General features: G+C 41.0%; 1 protein-coding gene across 2 annotated transcripts in view; it reads left to right on the top strand.

The window, feature by feature from the left end:
- The first annotated feature begins 6779 nt into the window (after window positions 1-6779).
- Window positions 6780-15571, top strand: part of DYM (dymeclin) — a 372239-nt gene continuing 363447 nt past the window's right edge. The window contains exon 1 of one of the 2 annotated variants that reach the window (XM_073790708.1): window positions 6780-7043. The gene's annotated coding sequence lies outside the window, so the exon portion shown is untranslated. The remainder of the gene's footprint in view (window positions 7044-15571) is intronic. The other variant, XM_019937032.3, reaches the window with a different exon arrangement.

The following is a 15571-nucleotide window of genomic DNA, read 5'->3' as shown; positions in this document are numbered from 1 at the left end:
GTATGTTGCAGTGTCAAAGGGTATGTGTTTTATAATTTTGAAAATATTGTCAAACTGTTGGTGATGCTGATGTACACGCCCTCCAGCAGTGTACGGGGCCTGGTCCCTACACCTTCGCCAACAGTGTCTCATCAAACTTTTTGATGTTCGCCGATCTGATTTGAGAAAATATTTCAGGGTAGCTTTCATTTGACTTTCTCCTGTTATGAGTTTTGGTGAGGTTTAAGAGCCATTAGTATTTGCTCTTTCTTTTTTTTTTTAATTTATTTTTTGGCCACACCATGAGGCATGTCCCAGACCAGGGATCGAACCTGCGCCCCCTGCAGTAGAAGTGCGGAGTCTTAACCACTGGACTGCCAGGGAAATCGCAAGTACTTCCTTTTCAATTAACTGTTCCCATGTTGGGCAGTGGTATTTTGAACCCAAATGCAGAAACTTAGAGTTCATTTAAATGCCATTCAGCTCTTTTTTTGTTCACTATTGTAGTTAATTGAAAGAATTTTGAATTCTAATTTTCCTACCCAGGCAACTGGCTCTCTTTATATTTTTGTCAGTCTGTGGATCTGGTCTCTGGCCACAATACCTGATCTTCCAACTGGGATTTCCTGAATTCCAGGGACATCCGGAGACTCTTTTTGGCTGTAGAGTCTTAAAGTTCAATTCTAACCTATAGTCTCTCCTTCCACCACCACCTCTCTTTTACCATAAAAATTCAAGTTCACAACTAAATCACCATAAAACAACCATAAAAATCCATTCTCTTTGGACTTTCCTGTTTACGTTGTTTATAGTAGAAGGTGAACTCTTGGAGGTCTCAGTAACCTAGGTGTATAACGGTCAGTAACTTAAAAAAAAACACAAACTGTTTTGTATTATATTTTCTCAGGGGTAAAATGGAGACAATAATACTCTACTCACAGCATTGTGAAAATTAGGTCCAATTATGTATATATTTTGATATATTACATATATACACTTGTATATGTTTGAATACATGCACATATATTAGTTTTGTATATATATTGGATATATTCATGTATGCAAACTGTACAAATGCATAAAAATTGAAAAATAAAAGTTACATTTCCAGCCCAGTTCTTCAGACTTTTAAATAAATTGGAATTATGTTTTACATATTGTTTGTTAAACTTAATTTCATTTAACAACCTGTTGTGAAGGACTTTCCAAGTCATTAAATAACTTTCTATATCCTCTTTTTAAAGGCGCAGTATTCTGTTGGATGGATGTGCCATAATGCATTCAGCCAATCCCCTGTCATTGAACATTTAGTACTTTGGTGATACTTTTTAGTCAAATACACATTTTTGCATACATGGGCAAAGTAGGGGAAGCAAGTGGTGGACCGCTTGGTGTATTAGTTTGCTAGCACAGCAGTAATATTGAAGCATAAATTGGGTGTCTTAAACAACAGAAATTTATTGTCTCACAGTTCAGGAGGCTAGAAGTCAGAGGTCAAGGTGTCTGCAGTGTTGGTTTCTTCTGAGGGCTGTGAGAGAGAATCCGTTACATGCCTCTCCCTTAGCGTCTGAGGGTTTACTGGCAATCTTTCGTGTTCCTTGGCTTGTAGATGCATAACTCTGATGTCTGCCCTCATCTTCACATGGCATTCTCCCTGTATATGTCTGTTTTTAAATCTCCCTCTTTTATAAGGGCACGTGTCATGTTGGAGTAGGACCCATTCTAATGACTTCATTTTAATTTGATCGCCTCTATAAAGACCGTATCTCCAAATAAGGTCACAATCTAAGGTACTGGGAGTTAGAACTTCACTATATGCCTTTTTTTTGATGGGGGAGAATAATTCAATCCATAATACCTGGTGAAATGGTTTATTATTTATTCAAAAAATGTTTACTACGTGCCTATGGGAGACTTGGGCTATGCCAATAAACAAAAAAATCCCTTCTTTAATTCACATTCTACTAGCAAGGAGACAAATAAACAGATGACTATACAATGTGTGGAGGGGTGATTAAAAGCCCTGTAGGAAGATGAAGGAGGGGAAAGGATGGAGAGTGCTGGAGTCTGGGGACAGGAGGTGAGGGTGGGGAGGTGTTTCTATTTTATGCAGGGCGAACAAGGAAAGGCTTGATAATATCACATTTGACCAGAGTCTTGGAGGAGATAAGGAGAAGTGGTCTAAGTTAATTATAATTTGTTTTACTTATTTAATTGTCTTCTTCCACCAGAATGTAAGCTCCTTGAAAGCAATAAATAATACAGTTGATCTATAACATGCCAGTGCCTAGATCCATGTGCGGCATTTACAGGGCACGCAATAAAATATTCACTACTAAAAATAGGGAAAAGAGTGGTCCAAGCAGAGGGAACAGTAGGTACCTAAGGCCCTGAGCTGGGAGCGTGCTTGGAGCAGCTGCAAGGAGGCCATTCCAATTAGGTCTGACAGTGAAATAGCCACAAGTGGAGATGAGATTATAGTGGTGGGATGGCTTTGGGATTAAGGCATATTGTAGGGCTCTGCAGGCCATTTTAATACCATTGGCTTTAATACTGAATGAAGTGAGAAGCCACTGGAAGTCTTTAAGCAGATGGGAGACATGGTCTGATTTATGGAGATGGAGGGAGGGAATTATGTTTAGAACCTCAGAGAAAATCAGAAACAATAATCTCATTCAGAGACTTGCAGTGTATTTCATTCTCTGGGTAAACCTAGTAAAATTTCCATTATTCCATAGCCAAGGCCATTTGATCGCATTGGGAACCATTTATTACTGAGGGGCCACGGTGGCATTTAGCACCTCTGGAATAATTTTTTGTTGATTTAGTTCAGTTCTATTTGTTTCTTTGTTTTAACCCTAAAGGAAATTTCAATTTTGCAGGTGTAAATTTTATTATTAAGATGTTGAAAATACTGGCCCTGCTCATCCAGAAAATGGTTAATTTTTCACCATTTATTTCTTGAAAAGCTGTTTCCTTGGGGCTGGATACCAGGTTGTGCTGACTGTTCTTGTTCTTCGTGGCAATTTAACCCAGTTTTTAATTGTATAATGCCTGTTTCCTCTTCTAGACCTTCAGCTTCTTGAGGTCAGGCCCAGCTCTGAAGCACAGTGTACACAAAATTGCTAAGTAAATATTAGTGGAATAAGTGAATGAATGAACCAAATGGACATCCTAAATCAGAAGCACCAGTCCTTGTTTTGAGTACCTTGCTGGAAAGTCACTGAGTAGTGAGGAGGATGAGGTTACGCAGGACTCAATTTCAGATACCAGACTGTTTCCAATGACTCACTTGACACTTCATTGCTTGAATGACTTTCCTATGGAACTCAACATGTTTCCAGATACAGCTGGTTTTTATAATAGTCTAACCAAAATGAGCTGGGAAGTGAAGTATAATTTTTTGTGCATTTTCTGGTTTACAGTTTCTTTCTAAGTAGCATGGATATTTGTACAGTCCCAGATTGGGAATGTGTTGGCAAGACAGGTAGCCATTAGGAAGTTTTGCTTTTTTTTTTTTTGCGGTACGCGGGCCTCTCACCGTTGTGGAGCACAGGCTACGGACGCGCAGGCTCAGCGGCCATGGCTCACGGGCCCAGCCGCTCCGCGGCATGTGGGATTTTCCTGGACCAGGGCACGAACCCGCGTCCCCTGCATCGGCAGGCAGACGCTCAACCACTGCGCCACCAGGGAAGCCCGAAGTTTTGCTTTTAATTATACCTTTTTTTTGTTTTTTTGGCTGCATTGGGTCTTCGTTGCTGCGCGTGGGCTTTCTCTAGTTGTGAGTGGGGGCTACTCTTCATTGTGGTGCGCAGGTTTCTCATTGCGGTGGCTTCTCTTACCGTGGAGCACAGGCTCTAGGCACGCGGGTTTCAGTAGCTGCAGCATGCAGGCTCAGTAGTTGTGGCATGCAGGCCCTAGAGTGCACGTGCTTCAGTAGTTGCAGAGTGTGGGCTCAGTAGTTATAGCTCGTGGGCTCTAGAGCACAGGCTCAGTAGTTGTGGCGCATGGGCTTAGTTGCTCTGTGGCATGTGGGATCTTCCGGGACCAGGGCTCGAACCCGTATCCCCTGCATTGGCAGACAGATTCTTAACCACTGAGCCACCAGGGAGGTCCCTACACTTTTTAATTTTTGAATGTATTCGTTTTCCATTACTACTACAAAAAATTACCACATATTTAGTGGCTTAAAACAACACAAATGTATTGTCTTATAGCTCTGTGGGTGAGAGTCTGACTCAGTCTCACTGAGCTAAAATGAGGGTATCAGCAAGACTGTGTTCCCTTCTGAAGGCTCTAGCAGATAATGTTTCCAAAGCCAGTAATGCCTGGTTCTCATATTGAATCACTTGATCTTCTGCTAGAGCCATATTCATGACTGATGTTTTCTGCCTCCCTCTCACTTTGTACTTTTGTGGTTACATCGGGCCCACCCAGATAACTGGGGATAATCTCCCCATTTTAAGGTCATCTGATTAGTGACCTTAATGCCATCTGCAACCTTAATTCCCCTTTGCCATGTAAACTAATATATTCATAGGTCTTGGGGGATTAGGATGTGGATATCTTCAGGGTGGCCATTATTCGGCCTGACAGAGGGAATAATTTTAAATTTACAGAAGAGTTGCAAGGTACAGACAGTTCCTGAATATCCTCCTCCTAGTTTCCTTAAATGTTAATATCTTATATAACCATACACAATTGTCAAAACTAGGAAATTAACATTGGTACAATATCTTTAACTAAAGTCCAGACTTTATCTGGCTTTCATCAGTTTTCCCACTATTGCCTTTTGTGGTTCCAGGATCCAATCCAAGATACCCCATTGCATTTAGTGGGAGGGTGTTTATGGCCTTCTTGTTAGTGTTTCTGCAATAACCAGACACTGAAGTAGTCAAGTCAAAGTTGTCATGATACTTGTGCAGGCAGTATTGAAAGTTGCTGACCAAGGATAATACTTTTCACATTACATGTACAATAAGTAGTTTTCAAAGGACTGCTACTTCAACTAATGCATTACATATTGTTAAAACCATTCCTATTATTATTTTCTGATTTATGATGTTTTCTTAGCAACATTATGATATTTGCCTAGGAACACTGGTTTCTAGTGAAACTTTTTATTTCAAGCCATGCAAAAATTACAAAAGGTAGGGAATATTAAATTTCACAAATAGGATTGCCTCAAGGTAGAATAAGTTGCTTCTTGGTCTATCAAGAAAGTTCTGAAGAGATGCTCACAGTTTTTGCTAGGTCACTTTGGGGTAGGTAGACTGTGATTTTTGTATAGGCAAAATTAAAAAGTACTTTGAGGTTGATTTGGTGCCTGACTCTCTTTTCGCTATAGTAATTTAAAAATAAAATTATACATGTAATTCATATTTATTGCAGAAAAATTAGAAAACATGTAGGAAAAAACTTTTTAATCATGCATGGGGACTTCCCTAGTGGCACAGTGGTTAAGAATCCACCTGCCAGTGCAGGGGACAAGGGTTCGAGCCCTGGCCCAGGAAGATCTCACATGCCACAGAGCAACTAAGCCTGTGTGCCACAGCTACTGAGCCTGCGCTCTAGAGCCCGCGAGCCACAACTACTGAGCCCACGTGCTGCAACTACTGAAGCCCGTGTGCCTGGAGCCTGTGCTCCGCAACAAGAGAAGCCACCAAAATGAGAAGCCCGCGCATAGCAACGAAGAGTGGCTCCGCTCACCACAGCTAGAGGAAGCCTGTGTGCAGCAACGAAGACCCAATGCAGCCAAATATAAATAAATAAATTTATTTTAAAAACATGCATGAACTCATTTCCCAAAGATAATAATTGCTAATATTCCTTTAGCCTTTTTCCCCTTGGGCCATATATACATAAGTATTATAAATATAATTTATTTTTGAAAATGGGTAATACTGTACATACCATTTCCTCTCAATATATCATGAACACATATTCATAGCATTGTTTACAATGGCTGCATAGCCATAAACTATCTAATTTCAGAACATTTTTATCACCTCATTTTTAGCTAGGCTTCTCAGGTATCTTGTGTTTTAGTATATTTTCCTGCAATTATTCTGCAAGTTCAGGGAACTTGTTGGCAATAAAAGTTGGAAAAGTATATGTAAGACCTCTATAGTACTTTTCAGAGTGTATTGGCACATACTGTTCATATTAAGGAAATAACAGCGATATCTATCTCATAGCGTTATTTGAAGAAATAAAGTAACAGTGAATAGCCCATAGAAAACAACCCATAATGTGAGTTATTATTACTGACGTCGTTAATAGTCCTGTATGGTTAGTATCATCATGATCCCGTATATGTATTCTAGATGAGGAAACTTGCTGGAGAGGTGAAATAAGGACCGAAGGACGTCAATCTGGTAACCTCAGCTCATTTGACTTTAAATTCCATACTTTTGCCACTGCACCACATTGACACTCTTTCCTGTTGGACCTGTCCTTTCTGACAGTATTGCAGGCAATTCGAGATCTGCTATTCTGCCTCCATCAAACTTTATTTTCCTATTTCCCAATTCTTTAGAGTCCTACAAGGAACTGCCTGACTTTGGGGTGATTATTGTGCTGGAATGAACAGGAGCCTTAATGAAGTTAAGTTACCAGAACAAGTGCTGTAGGGTAAGCCAGGACTGCAGCACGAAGGTAAGATTTATCAGCTTCTCAGTTTTGCCACGCGGCTTTGCGGTTGCCCTGGAAGCGCAGGAGAGTGGAGAAACGCTGAACGCCGGAAGCACTTCATTTCCCAGAAGTCCGCGCGCCGCGCGCCACGTGACCGCCGGCTAGAGCGCGCCGGGGCTTTCGGTACCCCGGGCGTTCTCCGTAGCTTCCCTCTTCTCTCCCCGCCCCTGGGCCTCCGCACTGACGCTGTCCGGGCGGGAGCCGAGCCGGAGTCGGAGTCGGAGCCGGAGCCGCAGAGACGTGGAAACATGGAGGCCTGAGCCGGTGTGCGCCAACCCGGCTGCGGCGGCGACCGCGGCTTGTTCTGTCCCCTCTGCCACCCGTTCGTCCGTCCGTGAGCTGGAAGCGGATCTCTCCGCCGGCTGAGACAGGTGGGCTGTGGCGTCGCCCCTGGCAGCGCGGCCCTGGGAGCCGGGCGGGGCCCCCGCCCCTTGTCAGAGCGGGTTTGGGGACACCCTCCCGTCCCCCGGGCAGAAGGGTCCCTTCTGCCAGCGGGGGACGGAGCCACGAGAGCTGCCCCCCACTTCCAGGATTCAATGGCACTTAGAGCCGGGAAGTGAGGGGATGTGCTAATCAAGAGAGTGAGAGGGGCCTCAGTCCGAGTCTGGTGTTGGGAGTTGGTCGTGGCGGGGGGGATACCGAAGAGCAAGTCGATGCTTCGGAAGATGGGGTTGATGTGACAAGTGGGCGTGTGATGGGCAAGGTGAGCAATAATGTTGATTGTTTTTTTGACATACAAATTTTTATTGAGATGTAATTGACATACCACAAAATTCACCCTTTAAAAGTACAATTAAAGTATAACGCAGTGGTTTTTTGTTCTTTTTTTTAACTCTGTTTTTTAAAAGCATTTTCACATGGTTGTGCAACTGTCTAATTTAAGAACATCTTTATCACCCAAAAAAGAAAACTATACCCATTAGAAGTCACTCCTTATTCTCCACTCCCTGGCAAGTAGCGATTGTGTTTTAACTGAAAGGCGAGAGGGTGGGAAGTTAGATCGGGTGTTTGTGAACAGTAGTGAGTTAATAAAGCTGATAGGATGAAAGTACTGAAATAGAAGGGATGGGATGATTGTAATAGGGCCAGCAAAGGGGTACACAGGATAGATTCGCTAGGGGGGCAGACTGAGCAGGATCCTTGAAAGCTGGAGGGAGAGATGTGTAGAGAGAAGGTGCTGAAAGATATGAAAACACCGGTGTGTGTGTGGAGGCAGTGGAGAGGAGTGTACCCTTTCAGAGGGACCCTGGCTTTGGGATGATGAATTGAGGGCTCGAGAGAGGAACTGGAGGTGGAAGGGAAGGGGATCTATAGTAATAGGTGAATGGTTGCTGCTGAGCATGGAAGTTATGAATAATGTAGATTTCTTGAATGGTTATACTGCTTTGTATTGTTTATCTTAGATAATTTTCTTTGCAACTCAGAGACAGACTGGGCAAGTATAACTATTCCCATTCTGCAGATGAAGAATCAATCTTTTAGCTGTTAGGTTGAGCTGAAGCTCATTAGGTTAGTAAACAGGGCAGAATGAGTGGGAATGAAAGAATTGATGCACGTGGATTAAGTGGCAGAAAATTGAGATGGGTCAATGTTACAGGAAGGAGTTTCAACTATTAAATATATTAAGAAATCTATATTATTATAAGTAGGTCGAGGACTTTGTTTTTGTAACTTTTAAATTTGGAAAAGCTCAACCCGGGATAATGTAATATGCCCCCACGTACCCATTACCTGGCTCTAACAATCAGTAACTCAGGCTAATTTAGTTTCATCTATGGCCCTGAATTCCTATTCCCAACTCCATTTCATTTGTAAATATTTGAGTATATGTCTCTGGAAGATTGAGTCACTCTCTTTAATATACCCACAATATGATTGTCACACCTAAAAAATTAATAATAAGCTCTTTATATCTAGAAGGACTTACTTTTTAAAATGTGGTATCCATTTGATACTGAAGAAGCAGTGCAAACATTTTGATGTTTGACTTCCTGAAAAATACAGTTTGTTTCCTGATTTTTACAGTTAATCCTGTTGTCCTGACTGTTCCATTTTCTTGGTTAATATGGTTCATCCTTCTGCAGAATGCTTGAAGAATTGTCACTTTGGCTAGCTCTTTAATGGATGGAGTTTTCTGAGGGCAGGAGAAAAATAGAAGTGAAATATACCACAAAATGCACAAATGACTTATATCTCATACTGCTCTAAGTATTTGGGCAATTTGATTATGTTTCTCTCCAGATGATTTCACATATTGTTAGAAGTTGTTTAATGTGTGTGTATTAGTTTTCTATGACTACTGCAACAAATCACCACAAATTTAATGGCTTAAAACAATACAAACTTATTCTTTAAAAGTTCTGTATTTTAGAAGTCCGAAATGGGTCTCACTGGGCTAAAATCAGTGTGTCAAGCCTGTGTTCCTTTTGGGAAGTTTCCAGGGGAGAAACTGTTTCCTTGCCTCTTCCAGCTTTTAGGGGCCGCCACATTCCTTGGCTTGTGACCCCCTTCCTCCATCTTCAAAACCAGCAGCATTGCATCTCTCTGGCTGTTCTGTAGTCCATCTGACCACAGCTGGGAAAGGTTCTCCACTTTTAAGGACCCATGTGATTAGATCAGGCACACCTGGGTAATTCAGGGTAATTTCCCTCAACTTAAGGTCCTTAACTTAATTACATCTGCAAAGTCCCTTTTGCTATGTAAAATAACCGAATCACAGGTTCCATAGATTAGGATGTGGACATCTTTGGGAATTGTTATTCTGCCTATCACAGTATATTTTGGGATATTTTGTTGAGACTTAAGAAAATCAGTGATTTTGTTTGCTGCTGCAAATGCAGTGTGTCCTCTTTCACTTTGTAGATAATGGGAATAGTTAGTGCTGGAGAGGACTGTTCCATTTTCCTTTTAGTGACTGTAAACAAATATGTGGGAAATACCTGTGACATTTGTAGTATAGGCTTTGGAAAATGAGACCTTTAAAAGTGATTAAATATAAAAACAATGTAATAACGTGTAAAGTTTTTCTGTATTTTGTTTCGGTCTTTTTCATATTCATATTTATTTATTTATTTCATATTCATGTCTTTTAAGTATTGTTTACTTGTAATCAGAGTGTAGATAATGCTCAACTGCTACTTGAAGTCGCAGGACACTCTGGCAATGATGGTTCCCATGCCCAGAGTGAGAGGGCAGGGGCTCTGTGTCCCAGTGGGTGATGGAGGTACCTCCAATTCAACAGGAAGACTCAAAGGGAGAAAAAATTTTCAGGAAGAATGAGCTACTGTGAGAGTTGGGCTTGAATTCCCATCTAGAATTTTCCATATGTGACTCAGCTGGGTGAGGTTGAGTGCTGTGGGCCTGCAAAGCAGAGGGGCAAGATGGCTGTTACTGCTCTTCCTCTCCCAGGATGGGGGAGAAGACTCTGAATCTTACAGGTGGATTTCAGGAAGCCCTGTAGTTGGTATCCTGCTTCCTGAGGGGGTTCCACTTTCCAGCTTAGCTCTCAAGGTCTTGACTGCCTTGGAGCGGGAAGGTCTGGTCTCTCTGATGGTGGTGTGTTTTAGCTTACGGCTTCCAGTAAACATAATGGGAATTGTTATATATCTGTGCCTATTTTTAAGCTTATTTTCCCTACTAAGATTCTTAGTTGAGCTTAATGCTTTGAACTTCTTAAAAACTGCTTGCAGTTTTAAATTATACTCATGTTTGTCTATTTGTAGACAAAGCAATCTAATAGGGCTGAAAACAACTTTACAGATAGCTCTTATTTACTGAAAAATTTTTTTTTTTATTATTAAGAAAGTTTGGTCAGTACTTTTTGATGTCTTCTCTAGTTTTTGTTACATTCTTTAAAAATGCAGACACCAGGTGAGGGGTCGGGGGTCGGTGAAATGGGTGAAGGTGGTCAAAAGGTGCAAACTTCCAGTTATAAAATAAATAAGTCCTGGAATGTAATGTGCAACGTGGTGACTGTAGTTAATAATACTGTATTATATGTTTGAAAGTTGCTAAGAGTAGATCTTAAATGTTCCCATCACAAGAAAAAAAAATAACTGTGTGTGGTGCTGGATGTTAACTAGACTGATTGTGGCAATCATTTTGCAATACAGTATATATATATATATTGAATCATTGTGTTGTACACCTGAAATTAATATGTTACATGTGAATTATATCTCAATTAAAAAATGCAGACACCAAAAGTGGCTGTAACTCTCCAATAAGAATATTGGAAGAATTAACAACAATTTTTTTGTATGTCATATGACAGATAATGAGTTTTCTTTTTTTAGATTGAGTCAATCACTGAATCTTTTTTAAAAAATATTTATTTATTTATTTATTTGACTGTGCCAGGTCTTAGTTGTGGCACTCGGGATCTTTGTTGTGGCATGTGGGATCTTTAGTTGCGGCATGCAGGCTCTTAGTTGTGGCATGCATGTGGGATCTAGTTCCCTGACAAGGGATCGAACCCAGGCGCCCTGCATTGGGAGCATGGAGTTTTAACCACTGGACCACCAGGGAAGTCCTGAAGTCAATCACCGAATCTTGACAATTATTCCTTCAAAATACCTTTTGCAACCCTCCACCTTACAATACTTTCAAAGCCTCCTGTATCAGTTAAGATTAGGTTTGTCTTTGAGTAACATACCGTTGCTAGCTTGAACATGTTGTTAGTTTGTTTCTCATGTAAGAGAAGTCCAGAGGTAGACAATTCAGGGCTGGTATGGTGGCTCTGCTGTCATGAGGGACCCAGCCTCTTTTCCAGCTTCTTACTCTGTCATCTCTAGGATATGGCCCTTGATTTCTGGGTCCAGATAGTAATGTATGGCATGTAGTCAGATAAATGGTCTGGCACCCATAGGATAGTTCTGGACTAAGGTATTTTGAAATCATCAGTGTATTGGGGAAGAGTTCACTGGTCTAGAAGGCTGAGGGATGTATGCAATTTTATAGTTACAGTGGGCAAAGTAGAAGACATGCCCTTTAGTAAGTCTCCCTATCAGGCATCAGCTTGCTTTCTGGCTTTTTTTGCTTCCCTCCCCACTCTAGCCATGTTGAGCTTTTTTCAGTTCCTTGAATGGACCCTGCCTGTTTTTCCTAATCCTAGGCCTACACACATGCTTTTCTCTTACTTTGAAAAGTTTCTTAACTCCACACCCAACCAGGCCAGTCCTTCAGGTCTTAGCTTTTTTTTTTTTTTTTTTTAATATTTATTTATTTGGCTGTGCCAGGTCTTAGTTGCAGCAGGAGGCCTCCTTAGTTGCAGCTCGCTGGCTCCTTAGTTGCAGTACGCAGGCTCCTTAGTTGCAGCACGCAGGCTCCTTAGTTGTGGCATGCAAACTCTTGGTTGCAGCATGCATGGGGATCTAGTTCCCTGACCAGGGATCGAACCCGGGCCCCCTGCATTGGGAGCATGGAGTCTTACCCACTGCACCACCAGGGAAGTCCTAGGTCTTAGCTTTTATGGCATGACCTCTGGGAAGCTTTCACTGAGTCTTGAATAGTTGCCATATTATAATTTCATGTTGCTTTATTTGTGTCTCTTACTCAACTGTAAATAAATTCTATCCTTCACAGTTTTAACCCTGGCTCTTGGTATTGTGCTGGCCACATAGTGGGCGCTCAGGAAATATTGACGGAGTCGTTGTGCTTACATAACCAGTGTGATGGAGCTTGGGTATTGCTAGTTTGTTTTTTCAGCCCTGTACTATTCTTTGATATTTGCACATTGAGTTATATGAATCAATGATTGTGAAATAGTAAAGCACATTCTCTCCAATGTATTTAAAAGTTAATATTTCTACTTAAAGTAATACTTGCAAATTGTTAGAAAAGATAATAATTTATAATAATGTTATAGAAGATCAGCAGTACCCTGCCTTACCTGTCCTTTTTAGTCTGGTTCCCAGAGATAACTGCTTTTAACTGTGTTTATAAGTAATATGTCTAAATGGCTATTTTGTGATTTATCAATTTTAGGTAATACCTGTTGATGCCTGTTGTGGTAGATGAGCCTCTTCCTCCTCCTCCCCCTCTTCCAGCCCTTGTAGTATAGATACTTAAGAATTCTTGATTAATTCAGTGTTTACATTATCCTGACTGCATAAATATCAGTGCTGAGCTGAGTTTACCTTGCTTCCCCGCCCCCCTCCCTATTTGCTTTATTTTTCTGTGAACATATTACTGATTTTTACCAAATACTTTGGAAGACCTGTGGGGATTGGGACCCAGGAAACCGATGCAAGATGTTACTCTGGCTACTGCTGTTGCCCTGACAGTGAATTGTTTTTCTTCCCCTCCCAGAGGCTTCATTGTCTTCGTTGATGAAGGTAAAGTACAGTCTCACACCTTCACAGTTCCCGACCTGACAGTGTCTTAACTTAATGCTCCTCTGTTTTGTTCGTGCTTTCTGTTTGGAACTCCTGTTACTACTCTATTAAGACCTTCCAACTGAATTTTTTTTTAACAGTACACAAAATGGCTTTTATTTCACATCCACTCATCTTTCAAGTAATTACACAGCTGCTATATTATCACACAAGACTGCCTATTGAATTTTTAAATCAGTTTTTAGTAGTTTCAAGTATCTTTTCTTGTTCTTTTTTTATTTTTTGCGGTACGTGGGCCTCTCACTGCTGTGGCCTCTCCCGTTGCGGAGCACAGGCCCCGGACGCGCAGGCTCAACGGCCATGGCTCACGGGCCCAGCCGCTGTGCGGCATGTGGGATCTTCCCGGACCGGGGCATGAACCCGTGTCCCCTGCATCGGCAGGCGGACTCTCAACCACTGCACCACCGGGGAAGCCCTCTTTTCTTGTTCTTTGATTATTTCCTTGACATCTTGTTCTTGGTTCATGGGAACAATGTGGTATCGTGGTTAAGAGCATGGTTTCTGCACCCAGACTGCCTTAGCCTGAAACCTGGTCTCTCACTTTCTAACTCTGTAGTCTTGGTCTTGGGCAAGTCGCTTAACCTTTCTTTGTCTCAGTTTATTCTTCTAGGCCAAGGGTTGGCAGACATTTTGTGTAAAGGGCCAGATCATAAGCATTAGGCTTTGTGGGCCCAGAGGCAAAATGAAGAATATTTTGTAGGTACTTGCAAAACAAGGGAGAAAAAATTTCCTCAAGTTTTTTAATCGATGAAATTAAAAATACAATACTAATAATGGTTGAGAACTCTTTTTTTGGTAATAAAGGTTTGCTGATGAGAAGAATGAAATCTTTTTTGGGGGAGAAGGGATAACATTTTACTTAATTGGAGTTTAAAGTTACTGTTTCCTATCATCAAAATTGATCATAAATGTTCCTATTTAATGCTGATTTGTAATGAGATTTAATGTATTTCACCTTTGAATATATCTTTTTACATAGATAAGTATTGCCAAATACTGATATCAATCTATGAACATATATTTTTTTTTTTTTTGGCTGAACTGCACGGTTTGTGGGATCTTAGTTCCCTGACCAGGTATTGAACCCGGGTCCACGGCAGTGAAAGCCCGAGTCTTAACCACTGGACCACCAGGAAATTCCCCCAGTGGTTTTAATAGAGCGTATTTATTGCTTGGAAGACATCTGTAGAATTATGTTAGATTCATTTCTCATATTTACCCTTTAGCAAATCATTGCATTACCAACTAATCACTTCCAATTGAGGACTATGTGGAACTCCTTGTTGCACAGTTAAATGGGTTTTGAAATGTGGAACGTACTTTTGTACTTGTACTGAGGTCTGAAAAATGCTGTTGGAACTGTAGTTTGACTTTGGAAAATATATCTACTGCATACTTGTGTGGGAGTGGAGGTCTCGAGTCTTATTTTGATTTTTGACAGCATCAAAAGTGTATAAAGGGGCTTCCCTGGTGGTGCAGTGGTTGAGAGTCTGCCTGCCGATGCAGGGGACATGGGTTCGTGCCCTGGTCCGGGAAGATCCCACATGCCGCGGTGCGGCTAGGCCCTTGAGCCATGGCCGCTGAGCCCGCGTGTCCGGAGCCTGTGCTCTGCAACAGGAGAGGCCACAACAGTGAGAGGCCCGTGTACCGCAAAAAAAAAAAAGTGTATAAAGCAGCTTGACATTACCTGTGATTCAAACAATGTCAGTTGTCCTTGAAATGACTTTACCTCGGTATAGGTTTTACAGATTTTTAAGTGCTGTTGGCCTTCTAATTTTAGGTTGAATTCATTGAGAAATATTATCAAATGTGCAGCAAAAACTAATTTCCAAAGCCATTCAGTGTCTAGTAACAGTGGTTGAGGGAGTTCTTCTTGTTCAGGACAATTTCAGTCTCAACCCTGAGCTTGAAAAATTTAAATAAAACTATACCATTGCTGAGCCATTGTATTGTTGTGTGGTAGAACGTATCAGGATATTCAGTTTTTATTTCTGAGAAAAATTTTATGGAACTGATAGTTAAGTTCATGAGAGTGGATGAAGTTGGCTGTTGACACTGCTGGTTCAATAACACATCATAGATTCAAATATTTTTATGCAGAGTACCTGCTGATAGATAGCATAATGAACACTGTAGGCTATAAGCACCTTGCATTTAAGAAATATTTATGTAATTTACTTAAAAATAGAAATAATAAATCCACATGTTAACATAAGTAACATATTTTTTTAAAAAAAGTATATTTTGCAAAGTAAAATAAAATTTTGTAAACACCTTGCATTTTCATAAGATTTGTAAACTTGTCCAGCTAAGCTTTTTTCTGCTCTACACATGTTTACCGCCATCTGTCATTATTCATCTTAGCAGATGCCACTTCAGGTTGTACTGAATTAGTATTTTCTCAACCAATTTGGAAAACATTCATGGCTGTAATTGTTCCTTACAGGCTGTTCTTGGAGCAATTATTTTCACTGAGAGACAAGTCTTAAAGATGTTTTCTTTTC

This window comes from Tursiops truncatus, chromosome 13, assembly GCF_011762595.2.
Source record: "Tursiops truncatus isolate mTurTru1 chromosome 13, mTurTru1.mat.Y, whole genome shotgun sequence".
NCBI lineage: Eukaryota > Metazoa > Chordata > Mammalia > Artiodactyla > Delphinidae > Tursiops > Tursiops truncatus.
This window is presented reverse-complemented; position numbering and strand designations above follow the sequence as displayed.